Here is a 22,042-nt window from a genome sequence, read left to right on the forward strand (position 1 = left end):
TTTCTCCATATCCTGGTTAGATACAAAATCTTTAATCTTAGCTATGTTCCTATGGTGATAAAAAGCTAGTTATGTTTTTGATGTGAGCATTGCTTCCGTGCCTTCACCACCTGACAGGACAGTGGAGAACAGACTGGAAATGGTTGGGAAAGGGAGATGACAAGGACCTGCCACCAGGGCTCTAAATTAACATTACCCAGACGGACAAATGTTCTGGAAATTTCATTTTGGCTGGTAAAAAATGTACATCTACAAGCCATTTTGGCTGGGTGAAAAAAGTAAATTTAATTCCAGCCGCCGGACCCACCTAGCTGTACCCAGACCCGGTCTCCCGTGAGACAGCACAGTGCCTCAGCCGTTTGAACCACGGCCAAGGCCAACAGTGGTCATTGTTGTACTGGCCTTACATCTTCTTGTCTACTTCAGCTCTGCACATGGATGTAAGTCCGAGTCAAGTCATAGAAAGCTGAGCTGAGGATGAGCTGAAACGTCTTCCAAGTGTACACAGAGTTCGGCAGAATGTTAATAAACCTCCTTCTCGAAGTTGTACCTCTATGCCAAACTGCTTGGGTGTTGCAGGTTCGAGGACCGATTGGCAAACTCATCCCATCACATAAGCTCGGTGACAATTTGTATGTTTTACATCAGTTGGCTATCAGAAATATATACAGAGACAAACGCATACCTACATGCATGCACACACATGGTTTAAATGTTGATGAACAATGTAACCTTGTTTGTTATGCCTCAATGAATCCTATGCATTTACATTAGACCCATGCCCAATATCATGCATTTACAGCACATGCTTGTTATATAGTGCTCAGCAATAGAGAGCCTCTGCATGGTACACATAGCTTTTCATTAATATTTATATAGGCTATTTTTTACAATGTTCTCTACTTTCAATGTGTTACTTGCTTTGGTAATACAACTGTCTGATTTGTCATATAGGCCAATATTTCCCTAATGAAGCACTTATTGAATTTGAATTTGAGAGACAGAAAAATGCTATAATAGGTGAATACGAGTTCTATGCTGTCGATCAACATTGACGGAAGCACGTGAGCGAGAACTTGTTGTCACGATGTGGGTGTTATTAAATACAGCGCATTTAAAGTCGGCCACAAATATGAACGAGACGATGAGCTCGCACCGGTTTGATCTACTAACACACCACGTGTGATGAGTGGGGGGACAGGCAGTGAGGAGGAGCTGAAGTGGGGACCTGCGCAAACTTGTGTAGAGGTGTGAGACAAGACCCATATACACACGTGAGTGAGTTGTTGACCAACCAGTTCATGGACGCGTGACCTCGGAGGCAGTCCGCCGACGAGCGCCGACGAGCGTTGAAGGGGATAAGCAACTGCAGAGGTTGCAAGATCTGACTGCAGCCGCATTCATCCCGCGATAGTTTTACACCATGTGACATGTCACCTCGTCAACGCAACGTCGACGAAATTTCGAAGTTTGACAGGAAATCTAACCGTCATGCAGCATTTTCCATCCAGGGTGCATTGCTGTCTAAATGCGCATGCATGCGTTAACACATCTCGATCGCACCTAATGACTGGCTGCAGGCTTGCAGCCGGGTCAGTGGTGACGTCACCTCTGACCTGCCTGCTCCGGGACAGAGTCGACGTCACACGTGATGAAGTGGACGATATGGCAGGTTCGCGTCCCCGAGGGGGAGTTGTGTTAGCCTACTTTGGCAACTGAGATAGCAAGCTTGCACTGCACACAATGTGTTTTTATTATTATTATTATTATTATTATTATCATTCTTTTTTATGTAGGCCTATGCCTACATCGTCTTTCAGAAAAAGAAAAAACATCTGTGTGTAATTTTTAATTGTATGCTAGTTCTGGTCAAAAACTGCACTTGTATGGGGACCTGTGATATAGCCTACAACACATAGCATAGTCGTCTGCATAACATAGTTTGATTAGCCTACATCTGTCAATATGTTGATCAAACACACCTTATGATCAGGCAGCAGGCCTCGGCTATCTTTGACAGACAGCCACGTCATGTGTCGTTAATCTTTTAAATTTAATTGGGCTAACCCAAGGAAATGGATCTGGTCTAGATATTTTCCATACACCACCGGAAACATTATAATGTTAGGAATGTGGCAGAAGTATGATAACACAACTTGTCACCCTCGGGGACGCGAACCTGCCACATCGTCCACTTCATCGCTATCCTAATTAAAAGCAAGACACGGATTTAACACGCTGAGCTACGACGCCGCTTAACATCTATCTGTCGCCTTCCAGATTTCAACCATCACCAGAGGTGCTGGCCTGTTTTAATGTTCCGTAGACCTCCTTGGTTCCACGTGATACTCTGTTAGTTGGCCTTTCGTTTCTTTCCCAGCACACACTACAGTTATAACATTACGCGGTGTATCAATAAACCACGAAAAATGCCATATAACCTCGAACAAAACAAATGTTACAGAGTAGCGTTACAGACAGCCTTTCAGCGAAACAAGCCTTTGGGCGACTACTCCACGAATCGTGTTGCACATGCGCAGAGCGGGGACACACACCACAAAACATAGCATTCGACATTAAGCAACATTATAGGCCTACGTGTTGAAAACATGTCTTCTCAATTTAAAGTCTGAATTTCAAAAGACGAGACCGAGGATCGGATTGTTTAAATGTTAGCTTGATGTCGCGGACTTGTAGGCCCACTATGGCAAGCGGTTTTAACATTTAATAGCCAGAATGGATATGTGTTGCAGATATCTGTAACTCGGTTTCGCCTAGTCAAAATTAGCATTTCAGATATCCGCAACGACATTCCTCCTATCCGTAACTGTCATTTCGGATATCCGTAATGAATTCTGGATAGGGCAAATGACGTCACGTTTGCCATTCATTTCAATGGGTGATGTAATTTTGGACATCCGCAATTCTATTTTGGATATCCACAACATAGATTGCAGATATCTGCAACTGAATTGCAGATATCTTTAATTGCAATTCGAGATATCTACAATTGAATTTCGACTAGGCGAAATGTCAGTTCAAGATATCTTCAAATCCTTCTAATTCAAGATATCTATATCTTCCTTTTTGGATATCCTTAATTGAGTTTTGACTAGGCGAAATTCAATTGCAGATATCTGTAACTGGAGTTACGACTAGTCAAAATGACGTTTTAGATATCTCATACTGGAGTTATGGATAGGCGAAATGTAATTGTAGATATCCACTATCCAATTATAGATATCTGGACATCATTTTTGATTAGATATATCTCAAATTGGAGATGTCTGTAATGTTCATTCTGTCTAGTAGAAATGTAATTACAGATATCTAGAATAACAGTTTTGACTAGGCGAAATGACGTTACAGATATCTGTATGCAAATGACCCATGCACGCACAAACCCCCTCCCCTTCCCCACCCCTCACATTAGGCGGGAGCACACAAACACACACACACACACCGCCATTTTAGTGATTAGTTGCACCTGTGAAATGGACAACGAGCGTCAAGAAACCGTTTTCAATCGTCTTTTCAACATAGCTACTCGTGCAAGAGCAGAGTTGGCAAGCTCCAGTGCAGATCATGCCTAAAGTTACTTCAACGCGACGACCGACTGTTTCATCGAGTACAGGGTGAGTTCTGTTTTAAATTGGTACAAGTGTATGCTGTGAGTCCAACGGTTAACTTTGAACCCGTTCAAAAAGCTCGGTATCACCATTCATACACCATCAATTGAGAGTGCAGGCAGCTTGTGGTTGTTGTCTATAACCGGGAAAGGCCGTAGGATGCAATTTGGCAACAGTTTTACTTGAACTTGGCACACATTAGCAGCTACCACAGACATTTAGCACATTAGCTATGAGGGTGATTCTTTACTCTGCATAAAGGTGTTTGTTTTGTGCTGCTTAAATATGCACTTGTTGTTGAATTGCTGTTCCTGTCTCCTTTTTTGATCATTTCTTGGGTTGTAGTTACGTCAGAATTCCCCATCACGGGAGCGCGCGAATTGGTGGACAACCTGGGCTTGGAGCCATTGTTGAAACCCATTCAAAACTTCATTTTTTCGATCTCGATCTGACACAGAATATTTTTAATTAGACCTAAAGACACACCATTGTTTAAAAGCTGAGAACCTCAGCTTTCCATAACTGAAAGCGGTATTTTCCTAGCATCTACCAATCCGAAGGTAGCCTACTTTATGTGCGGAATTACTTTTCTAAAGATAGCGTTTTGTTTCCTTGGAAACGGACGCGGTTTATGTGTTACGCATATGCTATTTGACTCGGTTTTGCACTATTATGGATGAATTTCTAATCTTGACATGTTAATGGACAATCTATGCGAATTTCATAATGTGTTTTTATGTGATATGGGAGTAAATGTGTTTACATCCCGTCTGGGATTTGTTAAACTAGCTGGCCCGCTAGTTAGCTAGCAAGTGCTAGGTCTCTACACTACATCATGTCAAAAGTGGAAAGATTTGCCGACACTCAAGGCTGTGGATAAAATGAACTGGTTCCAGTGTTTCCCACAGAAATTTCGGAAACTATGGGGGCAGCCGGGATTTTTTTTTCCGGGGGGGGGGGGGTGTCTTTTCACGTGGGCCTTTGGGGGGGGTGGGGGGTGGGGGGGGAGGTTGTATTTACGCAGCGTAAATGCAAAACGGCAAAACAATGAGTACAGTATGACATTGGCGCATGGAGAAACTATAGGCCTACATTTCAGCCATTTATATTTTGAGAAATAAGGCTACATAAGATTTTACCCATGACATGTATAATAGTAGTACATAAAAAAATAAAAATGCAGTACAGTGAATCATTTGTGTTTACAACACAGTTTCATTCGTCCCTCATGCAGGGGTCTATGTAATGAAAAAAATAATAAAACAAAATAGGAGCAAAGGTAAGAATTTAAGAGCACTGTGAAATTGTTAACGCATAGACAAAAAGGGTCTAAGAGGGTAGGCTATGCCTTTTCCCCCACACACACATAGGCGTACACATTCAAGCGACTTTGAGAATCATGAAATTATCATTATTATTACACGAGGGGTGCTGGCAGGGCTGGACTGGGATCTGAAAAGGGCCCGGGCAATTTTTGACTCCTGAGGGCCCAGTGCCTCTATCGGTATATCGGTATCGGTATATGATGATATTGTCTCGGCGTATATATACAGACATATAATGTATGTATAATGTATAGGCCTTTATATGGTGGTCATGTTTTTGTTACACAGAAGATATTCTTGCCCACTGGACCTGGGCTGAAAGGAAGAAAAAAAGCTGCTGTGCACCATGTTCCCTTCATACTGCTTCTGAAGTTCTGAGTAGCCTATGTTTGAGGGTAGGAGATAGAGAGAGGAGGACAACTAACTTTATTTTCCTGATTATGAGCCCTGACCAGTGAATCTCAATATAAAAAAGTATCCATACCATTTTTCTAAAGCAAAAACTGAAAATGGGTCCCACAGACCCAAACACATTAAGAGTGGAGTGTCACAATGGGAGTTTCCCAGGTGGGCTTTCAAAGCAATATATAGCAATAATACACCAAATCTAATAATGATAATAAAATCTCGTAAAAATAATAATTGCCTTGGTTGAATGTCAAATTGCTCCAGTTCATACAGTCAGTGAGCCTGCTTACTAAATGGCATGTTAACAACACGCCCCCCTTTACCAACGCGCCCCAAAACCAAAAGTTGTTATCTAGGCATGAACTGTAATGCCGCTTGAGACTCATCAAAAGAGGCTCGGATTGTCAACGTCTGACAAGTGGGGGTTTTTCGGACACTCGCCATTTTTTCACCACAGCAAAACCAAGTCGTATCGCTTAGACTTCCAACATAGCTTACACACTGCAATGCCAACAACAACACAAATAGCTAAAGTGTTCACAACAGGTCATGTGAGCGCGTGTAGCGATTCCCTAACAATGGGAACGGCTGGTCGGCGTCTTACTTATCCATCTAAGAGGCAGATAATACTCAGATGTCTTGATCATGACGTGACATGACATTAGGGGAAAAATACAAAAATGCATTTTGTATAAAATCGTAGTTGCACAAAACTGCGACAAGCAGAATAGTAAAAAAAAAAATAAAAAAAAAAGATATTGTAGGGTTTGGGAAAGGGCGGGGATGTGCCATTGCGACGTAATTAACATGCTATTACAAGACACAGTAGGGTGAACTATGGTAAATTGGGACACTTTTGGTAGATCGCAAAAAAACCCCACTTTAAGTTTAAAATACACCAACATTTAGTAATTGTATGTCTTCATATGGGTCTTGGGTACATTTCCATGTAGGAATTAGTTTTTGAAGTATGATATTTTATAATATATTAACATTTAAAGACAGTGAGACACCAACTTCGTTGTGAGAAAATGCTATGGTAATTTGGGACACCCTTTAATGTAAAATGGGACAGTCTGTTTGATTATCATTATTTTTGCGCAAACTGAAGAATAATATCGTTTTTCTCTTGTTAACAGTAGACTAGGATCTTAACTATTTAAAAAATGATATAACATCCCTGAAACATTTCCATTTCAAGAGAATATTGAAGGAGTATGGCATGTGTGACTGTGGCCATGTCCATTAGCATGTGGGATGCATATTACAATACAGGCCTATGGCGTGCTAATATGTTATGCTAACAGCTAACAGAAGCCCATTCTGTTGCTATGAGAAAACTGTCCCATTTTAGCTTAAAATATTGTCCCAAATTAGCTCACTCCACTATACTTACTAAACGTATGTCTCCTTAATAAAGTAAAGACAAATGTGTAAATGTTTTGATATTGAGTTAAACCTTTAGTAAAACAACATATATTTCAATCATATTTTGTACCATAAAATCACTAATTCAGCCATAATATCCTTATGATCTGATAGCATAATCGACATGTCAGCTAGCTAAACTGACAAGTGTTGGATCCACTGTCACTTCAAACCTTTGCTCATTTCTTTTATGATACTTAACACCAAATAAAATTATTGTTCCTTATACATGACAGTTGCAGTAACAATATTACATCCCATTTTGTGATTGGCTGCTAATATTTAGAAAGAAAACAACCCAAAACCTTATTTGTCCCAATTTGGCTGATGTCCCAAATTACCTTAGTTCACCCTACACATGTCGTCCGTGTGACAGCCGACACATTAAAAGAAATGGCTACAAGAAGTTCATGAAAATAAATCTACATATTTGTTACTGATTTGAGCGAGTGAAGAGGGACGACAACTTTCATGCGGAAAAACGCCGAAGCCAGCTAGATCTAGAGTAGAGGACAGGGCACGACGCATAACTACACAGCACACATCACGGCCTTGTGACAAGACAAATGAAAGATTTCTATGCTGGCATTACACCATTACAAGAGAAGGGCAGGGAAAGGCATCAAAATGAGTACATGTTTGCGAGTGATTTGATGAAGTCAGGATGACAACTTGGTCCCAGGCAAGAGAAACGAAACAAGCAGCGCATAGTTATCACCAGACGGTAGGCCTATGGGTAATAGAGGTAACCAAACTTGGCTACACTGCATTAGCTAGAGGGTGTGCTGGGGTGAAGACTAACCTCAATATCCCAGTCACGTCTCGTCTCCTCATCTTTTCTTCCCCTGCTCGAACCCTCTCCTACACCTACACCACCTCCTCCTCCTCTTCATTATCCAGCACCACCTGTCCGCTCGCGGCCCCAGTGTCCCAACCTATCGAGCCGTCCAGCAGTGGTTCCTCAATCCCCACCTCCGACGGGCCGAACCACAATAGCTCGACCTTATGTTTTTAGTTTTAAACAACTTGTCAGTGATTTTAGCACATTTGCCGCGTCCAATTTAGGGTATGCGTTATCTTTTGCGCTTGTCATGTAGCCACTCGTCTTTCTCAATTTTGCGTCCTATCGTCCACCAGAGTTTTAAGCCAGGTGGTCGTCAACTCCCAGATAGCAGATATTTTGGCTTTGTTTTGGCAGATATCTGCAATTTATGGCTTCCTTTTGGCAAGCCATAAGCTTTTGGCAAAATTTTGGCATGGTTATGGTTGACCTGGGCGCCAGTGAATTGGGGCGTTCCTCTGGAAAGCAAAAAAAACAAAGATTTGGCTAAAATATGGGTTGTTTATGGCTTCCCACAACACATTAAAACGCGCGGACTGTGAATGAATGAGTTATGGCCAGGTTATGGCATGTGTCAGGTTAATCTGAACCTCGGGTGGAGAGCGGGACAGCAACGTTCTACATTGGTGCGCTTACGGCAACCCAAAAGACTGCCAAAATCAACTGTCAAGAGAAACTCCTGCTTGCCTCACTTCAGTTTCCCCAGCGCCAGTGTGTGTCAGACTTCAGTTTATGCAGGTAAGTGCAGTTGAAACGGTTTTATATTAAATACAACCGCCGATGACTTAAGAGATGAGGCATTTTTGTGTTATCGGTTTTCATGTTGATTTCTAGGTCTGTGACCGTCGGTTTCCGTGTTATGCGCTGAAACTTAGATACCCTTTTAACAGGAGCTAAAACACAAACGTCTGTGACACACAACTGTGACATTTAATCTTAGTTGCTACCCTCATACTCAGTAACGGTTGATTAAGTGTTGTTCTGTGGTTGAAATTCACTTTCAATATCAATGCCAAGGGCATTTCAAATCAAAGAACAACAACACTAGCAATCCCAGATAACTGCCCAACGACAGCTAGTAAAAGCCGGGAGCTAGCTAACTCAGGCATGGAGCATCTTCTACCTATCGGTCACAAAGCAGAGCACTATCTAGCAATATCTGTCTGTCACGGAAAGTGTTGGACTCACTGTAATTCTAGCCTACTACTGAAGCAATCGAGTGAATCTGCTTTTTTCTACATTGTCTTTTCAGATGTGCTGCTGCTGAAGGCAGTCCGGTGGAGGAACTTGTTTTTTGACAGGCATACTACAGGTTGGTTCCACAATTTATTAACCTCTCTCTCTGGTCTAATCTTCGTTCGTTGTGAAAGTCCTTGCTTTTAATGTAACTGCTTTTAAGTATACGTCTGTATTGGGTAATGCAATGGTCGGTTTGTGTTTAAGCGCTGGCTATTTAACATGATCAGTTGTTAAGGCAGTGTGTATTGTTCAGCTATCAACAACAGGGGGTAAACCGTATACAGAAATGTGGCCCATGTAGGCCTATGTAATCTTGCTCTAACATTTGTAATACCTCAACACAGAGAGTAGCTTACTAGAGGTGTCAAAGGTAAAAGTAGAAGTGAATTCATGTTGAAATGTAAACAAACGCCTGCCCCCAGACCAGGATCTCGGAAAAGACTGAATAAGGGGGAAAAAACACCTCAGATAGGCCTACTGACAAGTCCAGGGTAGTGGGGAGCATTATTAATTGTCAGAAAGCTTTAACAATGGCACATGATATAACATAGGGACTAGTCTGTTTCACCAGTTATTTTACTGTAAGGCACACCCAATGAGATAGATAGCCTACTGCTTTGTTGTTATTGAAAAACCTAAAAGCTAGGTTAAAAAAAACCTCCAATTTGACCAGTACTCTGATCTTAGAATCAGTGGGCTACTATATACTCAAGTGCAAGTTATATGTTTTGGCAGGGTTTTGTTTGATTGAGTATTGTTTTTTTCCCCTATTTTTTTTATCCCTTTTACTTTTGACAATTCCGTAGATGGTTGTACAATCTACTGTAGCCTACTACTACTCATGTCATTTAAAATGTATAAAATATGAAATAACATCTACATTCTCTTTTCAGATGCTGTGCTGCGAACGGACACTGCAGTCACCTGTGGGAGGGGTCAATCAAATCGGATCTCAAAAACAGGTACCAAATTTTAATAACACCCCTCCCCCCCTCTCCCGTCTATTACTCTATTAATCAAGTGCATTTGTGCCGCCACTTGGCCAGGACACCCTTGTTAAAAGAGATTTTTAATCTCAACGGTTAATAATTTCCTGGTTAAATAAAGGTTAAATAAAAGAAGAAAAAAAAATGTAGTGCCACTGTTTTCAAAGTTACTTTTGCATGTAGTAATTCAAATTTGGTTTATCTTTTTATTCTTTCCTAGATGTCGCGAATCTGATCTGATCTACCTACCTCTATGTGGCAATAGAGTACCTGCTTTTACTGGCCAGGGGACCAAGATGAAAACAAGAGGCCTGTACCCAGACATCCAAGCACCCATCAAGTCACCCAGTCCTCCACCACCTGCCGTGCAGCTATACTCATCCATCAAATCCAGCCACTTGCCCACCCTAACCAGTCACAGCATTTGGAGGCAATAAAGTATAATGAAATGTATTTAATTGTCTTGGTTTTTTTTCTAGATGCATAAATATTCCAGTTTCATTGTTGAAAATCACACATTTATTAAATGTGCGATTTTCAACAATAAAACAGGAATATTTAGTGATCCCAAATGTAGCCATAATGGGGCCAAATGTCACTTATTTGTCTTATAAGTTTCTCTGTATACCGGTACTTACATTATACGTATACAGGGAAACTTATAAGACAAATAAGTGACATTTGGCCCCATTATGGCTACATTTGGGATCAATTATGGGTACATTATGGCAGTATTTAGGGTCATTTATGGCTGTTCTGGGAGAGTTATGGGTACATTATGGCTGAATTATGGGTACATTATGGCAGTATTTAGGCTCATTTATGGCAGTTCTGGGACAGTTATGGGTACTTTATGGCTGCATTTTGGCTGAAGGGTGGGGTCTGGAATTCCTTTTGGGGCCTTTAAGGCTGTACGTGGAAATCCCAAATAGGTTTTGGGTGAACTTTGGTCAATTTATGGCTGGGTTTGGTTGGTTTTGGCATGCCAAATTTGGGCCACTTTTGGCCCGGGGACTCAAACCGAAGCCAGCCAAAAGGCCAAGACACAATTTGGCCCAAAACTCTGCCAAAAACATTTTGCTATCTGGGCTACTATTGAGGTGATGATTAGTTTTGTCAAGTGGAGGTCTATAGGGGCGGGCCTTAGAGAACCGAAGTGTTTCATTGGACTAGCCCAATGTGCATAAGAAGAAGCATCCAATGGGCGAAGGAAATCGTAATTCATAAAAAAAAACGGAAAACGGAAATCGTTAAAAAAAGTAAAAAAATTTTTTTTTTTTTTTTTTTTTACATTTTCGGAAACTATGGCGGCCAAATTTAAACTATGGCGGGCCGCCATAGTTTCCTCAATGTATGGGAAACACTGGGTTCTGTGAATATTTTCAGAATGTTTTGCTTTGACAAATTGCTGATATTAAACATCCACATCCTGGTGTTTCTTTGTTTATGCTTGGGCCATTGAGGCAGATCGAGTCTAATATCTATTACTTACTTGCTATATAAACTAGCTAACTAGCGGACTAGCTAACAAATCCCAGACGGGCGTACTGTTGACACATTTTACTCCCATGTTACATAAAAACGCATTTTGAAACTCGTACAGATTGTCCATTAGAATGTCAAGATTAGAAATGCATCCATAATAATGCAAAACCGAATCAAATTACATACATTTATCGCTTCGTCAGTCTGTCTGGCTCATTGGTCCTGCTTCATCTCCAAGGAAACAAAACGCTAAGGTAACCCCGCGAAAGGTAACCCCGCACATAAAGTAGGCTACCTTCGGATTGGTAGATGCTAGGAAAATACCGCTTTCAGTTATGGAAAGCTGATGTTCTCAGCTTTTAAACAAGTCCCATGGTGTGTCTTTAGGTCTGATTAAAAATATTCTGTGTCAGATCGAAAAAATGAAGTTTTGAATGGGTTTCAATGGCTCCAAGCCCAGGTTGTCCACCAGCAGCGGTAGATCACCACCAGGGGGCAGCACTATGACGTCAGCTGCAACCCAAGATTTTTAAAATTACTGATAGGCTGGTGTCTCATTTACTGTGGCAGAGGTCTGATCATGATGTTGCCCTGCCCACAGAGTTTGACTGAATAATAATGGTACTGTAGCCTAGTGTTGTAGAAGCAGTACAATGTTGATTTGCTTCTGCAGTGCATTCATACTTAACCTGGGATAAAATGACAAGCATGCATTTTTGTTTCATTTTCAAAGTTAGGCGACGAGGACATGATGAGGACAAGCACTGTCAAGTCCTCTTCAGCTCCAATGATTATATCCAGTGCCCAAGGCTCCACGTCTCTATGCACCATTCATCTCAACACTAACCAAATGGTAAGGCTTCACTAAAACAAAATCACATTAATTGACTGATTTCTAACCTGAATGCCTCTTCTTGCCTATGAAAAGCGTCTCAGCAATTTGCATCTCACAGAACTGAGACAGTAACTTGGGAAATCCCATTCTGCTTTGCACAATCATTCCCATCCGAAAGACTGCATGGAGTTTATCCTCAGCGAGGGTACCAGACCACTGTCTCTCTACAATTGGAGAGCTGGGAGACGTGGAAAGGCGATGGATGTTTGTTGGAATAGATACGACTGACACGATTGGCTATGGCTACGTATGCCCAATAAACAGCCATTGCAATCGTAAAACACACACCCCCCTACTGGATTTACAGTAGGCAGGTCTGCAGACCTTTTTTAAGTTGTGATTAGGTCTGGTTATAATCAGACAACCGAGACAGTCATGCCTTCCAGAACTTGCCATATGCACGCCACTCCACCTGCACTGGCTTGTATAACATGATTCTTACATTAACACAGTATTGCGAGTATGATCGCATTTTAACAAAGCAATGACACGTATGGATGAACTCTTAAACTGTTCTCTCTCTATTATATCTCCCCACTCCTGAAATAAGTTGTTGATTTAGTCTACAATTCAGCAGTTTCCAAACTTTATTCCCTGTGCACCCCCTTGTATATTTTAATGTGGTTTGCTCACCCTCGGCCTAAGCGTGTTTGCACTATGGGTTAGCAAATCACCGCACATTATGCAGAGTCATTTTGGAGAATCCTCATTCCCAATAGACCCAATATTTTTCTGCCGTCATTACAATGGAACTTGTTGCATGACAATATAAATTACACTATGAATTGCACTTCCAATGGACCCTTCCAGCATACAATTCACTATACAGTTAAAAAAAAACCTACTACTTATTGTTCATTAATGCTGTTTGAAACACACACATATCCACCATTACTGTACTCTATTCATTTTGTGCACTCCCTTATGGAAGGCCGTGCACCCCAGTTTGGGAAACCCTGGTCTACATATTTCACTAAAAAGAATTGATTACATGATTACTCCTAAAATAATATGCCATATGTTTTTCAGGTGGCTTTGTAACAGTGATTGTGGGAGGATGCTGTGCAGGTGTCAACATGAATGTGCCGGAGGACTAGGTATGTGCACAGAAAATGAAAGCAAAACACACTGTTAACTGTATTCTGTACCCGTTGGAACATGACATTGTAATGTGTGTGTGTGTGACGGAGGTGTCCCTGCACGGTTCGACTTGTGTGATTCAAGTGTACAAAAAAATTGCATTCTATAGGTGTGGGCAGACGTTGCTAAATGGTTAAGGATGTGGTCTTATGGCCAACTAGCACTTAAGATCAGAAGGTTGCTGAAACAAGTCCCACCCTTACCTCTCCCTTCACCTCCATGCATGACTGAACTGCCCTTGAGCAAGGCACCTGGCCCCAAATGGTTCCAGGGACTGTAACCAATACCCTGTGAATAAGTCACTTTAGATAAAAGTGTCAACTAAGTGTAATGTATTGTGTGTGTATTTACACAAGATCATTGGGTAGTAAACTTCTAAATTCAAACCCCTACTGATGGACTCCACAACCTAGCTTAAGTTTTTGGGTATACTCACTTTGCCTGCGCACACTCATTTAAAACCTCTCTGTCTATCTCTACTGTTTTGCTGACTAGAGTATGCTGGCGTCGACACCCCACCTCCTCCCCTTCAGACTCCATCGAGGGTTGGTCCCTGTCCTGTGAGGAGAGGATGCAATGGGTCTCTGCTTCAGCCGTGGCACCTTCTCTACAACCCTCGCCACTGTCACCAGTTTGTCCCCATCCTGTGAAGGGGGGTAGGCTTTAGCCCCCTGCCTCATCAATCGGCAGGATAAGCGCCCTCTTCTTTGAAACAGGACATGTTTTATTGATGCTCTACATGAGTATTATATACATGTATATATACAGTGCCATGTGTATGTTTTTACCTCCCCTACTGATTTTGTTTACTTTTTTGCACATTTGGCACACTTAACATTTTCAGATAACCACACTAATGTAAACATTACCCATGACCCAAGTAAGCATAAAATGCAGTTTCTCAGTGATTAATTTATATTTTCTCAGAAGCTTTGTATGCATTGTCATTTTTTTTTTTTTTTTTTTGTAGCAAATGTGAGACAAGTCTTGATACTCTCCTTGTCAGAGGTGACTTTGGCCGTTGAACTCTGACATGCTTGCAATGTTTACCTAGTCTCTTTCTTATTGTTGAGTCATGAACACTTCCATTTCATGCGGTAATTAACACCTCCCATTGGTAAGATATTGTTCTGTGTTCCTTTCTAAACTCTTGGATCCACAGTCACTGTCTTCTTGGGGTAATTTTAGTGTGACCGCCAAAATGTTCACCATTACATCATGTATTCTCCATTTATGGATAATGGCTCTCACCATGGTTTGCAGATGACCCAATGATTTAGAAATAACTGAAGAACCTTTTACAGTCTGAGACATGTAAATTATTTTTATTACAACCTGCTCCCGAATGTCGATGTGTGATGTCATGGGTTCGATATGAATTATCTCTTGGTTTGAAAGGCCAGGTAGTAGTCAGACTTGGGCAGCTGTGAAATATAACTGCTATCCAAAATGATTTAGATTAATCACAGATACCTTCTCATTTAACAATTTACTTTTTCACACAGGCTCATGCAGGTTTTATGGCATTTTTCTAACAAATGAAATAACCACTGGAACACTGCATTTCACGTTTGCTTGGGTCATTCTTGGTTAATGTTTACTGTGTTCAGTGATCTATACACAACAAAATTGCATTTTATGTCTCACCTGTGCAAGGGGGCAGCCCCCAATGGCGGCCCAAGGGAGCAGTGCGTCGGGATGGTACCATGCTCAGGGTACCTCAGTCACGGAGGAGGATGGGGGAGAGCACTGTTAATTAGTCCCCCACAAACCTGGCAGGTTGGGAGTCATACCGGCAGCCTTTGGGCTACAAGTCTGACGCCCTCACCGCTTACCCATGACTGCCCATAAATATATTGACTGCAAGCTTAACTTTGCAGATAATGTTGATGCCGTATGCGAAAAGGCCAATCAAAAGTTAATCGAGAAGCTGAACGGCTTTGGAGTAAACTGCAACATCTTGGAGAGGACATATGTAAGCCTAATAGAGAGTGGCCTTACCTATAACAGTTCTGTTTGGTATGGCCACCTCACCTTACTTAAGAACAGGCTGTCCAGAGTGGTAGGAAAGGAAATATTATATGAGGAACTCACAAGCCACTGGGCAGTCTATACAGGATACAGTTGACAGGAAAACACTGAGCATTTTAGATGATTCTACCCATCCTCTTCCCTCTAAATTTGAACTGCTGCCATCAGGTAGGCACATCATTGCAAGGAGAAACATCTATAAACATTATTTTATACCATGGTAAACAAGCAATGGGAAAGCTAGAGGTGTAGGGTCTGGAACTACTGACTGATTTGTATTTGTGTGCTGGGAGGGGGTTGGATGCAGCGATTTGTTCGCCTGTTTTTGTCTATTTGTGTTTGTATTCAGTGAGACCAAAGCAATGTTCATGCTGGTATGACAAAGTATTTTCTATTCCATAATAAAACGTTGTTATGCCATCTTTTTTGTTTCCATCTTGATCTTGCCTCTTGCTTTTCATGTCTGCTTTCATTTAATTACCCCCCTTCATGATGGTGTGTTAAGGGTAATGCCTTACATTAAAATTAATGTTATGTAGCCTAAGGGACTGCTTTGAAAGTACAGTAATAATCACTGATGCATTACACTTCTTCGGTAACTTGCCCAAAACTGATGGTAAGTAAGCCAAACAACCTTTGGTTGAAATATTTCTGGAGGCAGTAGTTTTTTGGCAGTGTAATATCATAGCCCTTTACCTCTAGATCAGTGATTCTCAAAGTGTGGTCCGGGGACCACTAGTGGTCCGCGACAGAGCTCAGGTGGTCCGCGAGGGGATTGCCACTTGTTCAAAGACAAGCTAGACGTAGGCTATATTCATGACATTATTGCAAAGCTAGAGTCATATTTTCACCACAATAAGACAGGCTTGTAAATGTGAATTAAAAAACAAGGGATCTGCATCGAAATTAGCACCGGTCAACTGTCAATTCAGTTGACAGGTGGTCCCTGATTATTTTTGGGGGGACAAAGTGGTCCTCGGTCAGAAAAAGTTTGAGAAACACTGCTCTATAGCACCTCTCTGGTAATATTAGCAGGCAGGGCTCATAACTTTTTGCATCACTAGCCCAAATGGCTAGTAGGCAAAACTGGCTTGTAAGGTCTTTTCTACCAGTCGAATCGAAATTTAAGCAGCATTTAGTATGTTGGCTGATATTAATTCAGAGCGAATTCAGTGTAAAATACAAGGCAGCGCGAAGGGCGAGATTTGACAGACAGAAAAGGCGTCTGTATCACATTCACATTTGGTTGTAACAACGAGTCTGATGGAGCCATTTACCAGCATGGAGAGGGAGACATCACAAATCGGATAAATGTTAAACATTTTAAGAAATCGTATCAGACTATAATCTGTTTATTACCATAGTAGTTATCTTTAAATAGTGCTTTTCGTCGTAGCTTGTTCAAATGCACCGCCAGTAAACACATCAACAAGGGAGCGTGAATTACATATCCGGCTAAAACGTGGAACTAAGTGGCTAACCAATCAGAATTCGGAGGGGGCGGGTCATGGCAGAGTCTTACTACGTCAAGGAGGGTATTTTACACTATTCAAAATGACGTTTGAGATATCTTTAACTTTCATTCTGCCTAGTCAAAACTGAATTACAGATATCCATAATTGTTATTTGAGATATGTGACGAGTTGAATGTCGTTTTCAATGACGTCATTGCAGATATCTGTAACTCAGTTTCGCCTAGTCAAAATACAATTGTAGATATCTATAACTATCATTTTGAATAGTCGAAATGACGTTTCAGATATCTCCAATGGCTATCACGACTATCCAAAATACAATTGTAGATATCCAGAATGACGTTGTTGATATCTACAATGACAATTGCGGATATTCGAGCATAGCTAATAAATGATAATTCCGCTTGCCATAGGCCCACAGACTGTCGTGTGGCTCACGTGTGACGTCGACTCTGTCCCGGAGCAGGCAGGTCAGAGGTGACGTCACCACTGACCCGGCTGCAAGCCTGCAGCCAGACCCCTCTCGAAAAATGACAGCTGTATGAAGTTCCCAACTTCAGTCACCAGGGGGAGGCAGATGCCGTCCAATTGCGAGGAGTCTGTAGTCTCTACACAGCAGTCCACTGACCATATCTGATTGCATTTTGCTCCTCCAGTAAATATAAGCTTCATTGTGAGTAGCTATTTCTGCTTTCATGGATCTGTTGGATTATAGTCAATTTGCGTCAATTATTGTCAACTCATCTACTGTAGAAATTAACATGTAGCTAGGCTATAGGCCTCGCTCTCACAAAAGAGATTAATCAATCAACTTCTCCCATTGCGCGTCTTCTTCGGATGGAAAAAAACAAAAAACGGTTGATCTATAGGTCTGTCCATTTTCTTTTTTTTCTATAGGTGTCCATTTTCTTTTTTTTTCATTTCTCCAGAGCGCAGGAGTTTTGCCAAGTTTGACAGGCCCCTAATACACCCTTTTCGACACAATTCCCAAGATGGAGAAAAAAGTCTTGTTTACACGCCCGTAACTCTCCAAATACATTAGTGTTGTGTGTGTGTGTGTGTGTATGTGTGTGTGTGTGTGTGTGTGTGTGTGTGTGTGTGTGTGTGTGTGTGTGTGTGTGTGTGTGTGTGGTGTCATCATGTCATTTTCTGTCCCTTATTCGCTTCTTCCTGTTCGATGAGCGAGAGATAGCGCGCGCTGCCACAGCAACGTTCTTCTTCACACGCACACTATGGAAAGCCAAAACGGCCACATTTCGGATCAAAGTAGCACGTTAAGATTGAAATTCGCCCGTTAAAAGCGCCCGTTTTCCCGAAAATTCGCCGCTTTTTTCGCCGTCTTTCACCAACAACGACCGCTCTGTACGCGCGCCATGATGCGTTGGAACGACGCACGTCACCGACGCCCGTCATTTCATGTCAAAGCGCGCGTTCCTGACGCGCGTCTCTACCGATACAACGGGCGTTTAAGACGTGCGTTTTCCTAATATGATAATAATGTCCATCCTTCTTTTCCGAGAGCCAATGCATTTGAAGTGGTTGCGGCCAATCGCTGATCAAGACAGCCAGACCAAGACAGTTCATCACAGATGAATAACAGGAAACTTTCTGATTAAAAATGTTAGTGCAATGACAAAACACTTGCTTAGGTCAGAGCAGGTTCGAACGCCATAGCTCATTTTCTCTCTCTCTGCAAAGGTTTTGTAATGTTCACCATCTTGCTGTTTTTTTGTACTTTTGTGGATTGCGAAATGACGTAACAATAGCGCCGAAAATGGCAACCTTTTTTTTCCGCTCCTCATCTTTCTGATATATTTTTAATAATGTAGGACTATATACCTTTTTTTCTATAGCAAACAAGTGGCCTCATTCAGTATGACCGAGAGACACTACTGGAAATAAACTAAGTCTCACACTACCAGACTCCAAAGTAGTTTCTTCCAACTAGCAGTCAAGCCTCGGCCAGATGACACCGCAACGCGGGTTTTTTTGAATCCGAGTTGCAATAAAGTTGCAACCATACAGCATGTTTCAGTAAAAGATCATGTCCTAATGACAACGACAGGCTTGCTTCAGAATACACATTTCTTTATGTGAAGTTGTTGAGAACAAAAGTATTCGCTAATGGCCGTGATCGCCCACTCTTATCATGCAAATGACCTGTCATGCAGGGAGTCCACCAGTCTCTGACAGTGCCAGAAAGTTTCACATTTTTTTTAACAGACCCAGCGAATTTTGTTTTCGATCTACAGACATATGCCATGGCTTGTTTAAAAGCTGAAGATCTTAGCTTTTTATTACTAAAAACGATACATGTCTAGCCTCTCCCATTCCGAAGTTATGTCCATTTTAAGCGACGGATAGTTTAACAAAAAATAGCGTCATTTCCCCCCTTTGTAAAAAGCGAAAGACGGTTTTATTATGCGCTTTACTCTCCGCAAGCGCGTACATAGCAGGTTCAGAATATCAGAATGTGCAAGCTGCATAATTGAACATTACTATATGCCACAGAGACAAGTTAGATACAACAACAGACTGTACTGAATCATGCTGCTTAGCACCATGCTTCGTGAGTTGCTCTTACAAGAATAAGCATGCATGCTGCAACTTCTGGAATATTTTGGAAGACATTAGAACAATCACCAGGGAGTTTACAGTCTACATAACTGGTTGGCCCTCACGAAGTTGTAAGTCTGATGTATTTACTCCTTTCATTAGTTAAGTATGATGTTTTGTATGCAGGAGTAGCATGTCAAGTTACTAAAGGAATTTCTTATCCCAACATGTGTACTAGCATTTGCTGCTAGCCGACTTATTTTCAAAACCAGCATCGCATAGTTGTTATTTTTCATTATGCTGAAGTGAGTGCTACGTGGAAAAATAGGCTACCAGCTTTGCGCATGTGGCACCTTGTGTAGCTTGTGGAGTGACTAGAGTAGCGAATAATTGCCATTTAGGCATCTGTTGATTGTGTTCTACACTTTATGCTGCTTTTTTTTAATTTGAGAAGTTTAAACTAAGGTGTTGAATACCAATACCGGGCAGGTATTTCTCCCTCCTCTGGAGGCTGCTGCGCGCTCACCGCTTCTCCTTCTCTTTCTGCCCATTACGCCTGTTTCAACTAGTGACATATACATAATATGCATTGCTGATAACTGTTTGGGTGCGCAGTTAAAAGATAATATGAAGCTTTGCTTCGTGTTAGTCAGGGTTTTTTTTTTTTAAGATTTTGAACACGAGTGACCCACACTGGGCAGTTTGAAACGTAAAATATTGACCGTGGTAGAAATGAAAGAGTCTCCACAGTCCACACAAACAGTTGTCTGATGATGCCATTGTGCATGGAATTAATGTTGTGCGCAAAGCTAGTGATCACTGTGAAGATACCTCACTGTTTTTGGCCATGTGGCTGTGACGCAGATGTAAACAAATCCGTTTCGCCTGTAACAATGGCAACGCAAAGGCCTGCGTTACTCGATTTTCGCACTCTGGAACCCATTATTCAAAAAACTCGTTTTGTGCCACGTTTCTGGTGGGTTTCATATGGTTAACCCAGGGGAACGTTGTCACTGGCATAGAAAATCGTTCCCATGTAGCTGGCCCCTTAGATTACTGAATTCATGCTGAAGACAACAAGGCACTTTCTTTGCACCCCCCCCCCCTCTCTTTTTTTATTGTGAAATCTTTTTTGAGGACACAAAAAACACACAGATGTTTACTCTTTATAGGCTTCAAACCTACAATAAGACGTAATAAACTAATCTTGAATCTTTTATTTTTCAACTCATCACATGTTCTGTCCTGTAGATGGCGCCACATAACGGGTAGGCTACTGGCAGAGCTGCAACAAGGCAACTCAACTGAATTCAACTGGGACTGCTCCATTCACAACACACTTTGTTTAAGCAAAAGAAAAAGGCTTTCATACATGTGTCACACACATACAATATTTAATTCTTCTTGGGCTGGAAAAGGAGTGATTTGCAATATTATTGAATTTTGCCTGTATTTCACCAGGTTCTTGCTGAGATACTACATAGGCAAGGTGTATATCTTTTTCAAGAGAGACCACGCCAAGATGACAGTACAGATTCTGTCATCTCGTTTATTTATGAGGAACCATTATGTATTTATTTCACACTACCCTTGATCACTAGTCAATACCTTAACATCTGTGCACTGACTAGAACACGATCCAAATGTGCAAGAGTCTAATTGAAGAGTTCAGATGCAAAACCCCCTAAGTGCCATTTCAGAAAATAATCTTAATTCATTTTTATTAACTACAAAGCTATCAAAATTGCACATTTTTTTTATTTTATTCATGTAATATAACTATTTACATGTATTATCAAGTACATGAATGTAAACCAAACCAACAACAGGGTTCTCTAAAAATATAGAAGTGCAGGTCTTTAGAAATGGAGTTAGGGGCTTTTGCATCTGAACTCTTCAATTACATTTTCATTGTGGAGTATTGTGTGACTAAGATGTCATATTTACTCGTAACGGCGGTTCCTCCATGGCTGTGGAAAGCATTATGAGCTTGGTAAAAGGTTAGTCATATGCAGGAAACATACTAGTCAGACACATTTTTGGATCACAAGTGGCCCCTTTATTGTCATTCTATTGGCTGTCCTACAAAGGCAAAGTGCAGTAACTTCATGTCTTTTCAAATATGAGTTAGGACTGAAAATGGTCTTCATTACTCCTCCCTTATCTTGTGACAAAGCTTTATGTTTCAAACACGCCCTGTTTACAGAAATGACTTTGTCACATTTGCAGTATCTACAATATCCAACCTAATACCAAGACTTTGAACGCAATGTTGGGGTAGTTACTCCGCTTTGCCTTCGTAGGGCACAGATATCCACCACTACAGACAGCTGACACTACTCATAACAACGTTGGCAAAACCTTGTAAGTGCACTTCATGTCAACTGTGTAACAGGCTTGAACATAAAGTGGGTAGCAGGATAGAAGTGACAGTGACAGTGCAAATCACCCTTTCCATGATAATTCCATTGTGTTGGAATCTTAGAACACATCAAATCACCTTTCTGATCACTTGACATAAACAGCGGGTGCAAACACGACATTTTATAGTACTATAGTAACTGAAGATGAAAACCTGCCTTAAGTCATTAGCTGTGTTAGTGG

The 22,042-nt window shown here is 41.3% G+C and overlaps 2 long non-coding RNA genes across 4 annotated transcripts; both read left to right on the forward strand.

Annotated features, from left to right (window-relative positions):
• Nucleotides 1-3,464: 3,464 nt before the first annotated feature.
• Nucleotides 3,465-14,146, forward strand: LOC134455244 (uncharacterized). Of its 3 annotated transcripts, none has more exons than XR_010036089.1 (4): nucleotides 3,465-3,635; nucleotides 12,075-12,194; nucleotides 13,266-13,333; nucleotides 13,872-14,146. It is a non-coding gene; the product is annotated as an uncharacterized LOC134455244 (long non-coding RNA). The 3 variants fall into 3 exon arrangements; XR_010036090.1 differs by lacking the exon at nucleotides 3,465-3,635 and adding an exon at nucleotides 11,779-11,962; XR_010036088.1 differs by lacking the exon at nucleotides 3,465-3,635 and having other exon boundaries at nucleotides 11,781-12,194.
• LOC134441533 (uncharacterized) lies at nucleotides 8,906-10,303 on the forward strand. The gene is made up of 3 exons (XR_010033177.1): nucleotides 8,906-8,943; nucleotides 9,764-9,832; nucleotides 10,077-10,303. It is a non-coding gene; the product is annotated as an uncharacterized LOC134441533 (long non-coding RNA).
• Nucleotides 14,147-22,042: the final 7,896 nt, after the last annotated feature.

This window comes from Engraulis encrasicolus, chromosome 1 (genome assembly GCF_034702125.1).
Source record: "Engraulis encrasicolus isolate BLACKSEA-1 chromosome 1, IST_EnEncr_1.0, whole genome shotgun sequence".
Taxonomy (NCBI): domain Eukaryota; kingdom Metazoa; phylum Chordata; class Actinopteri; order Clupeiformes; family Engraulidae; genus Engraulis; species Engraulis encrasicolus.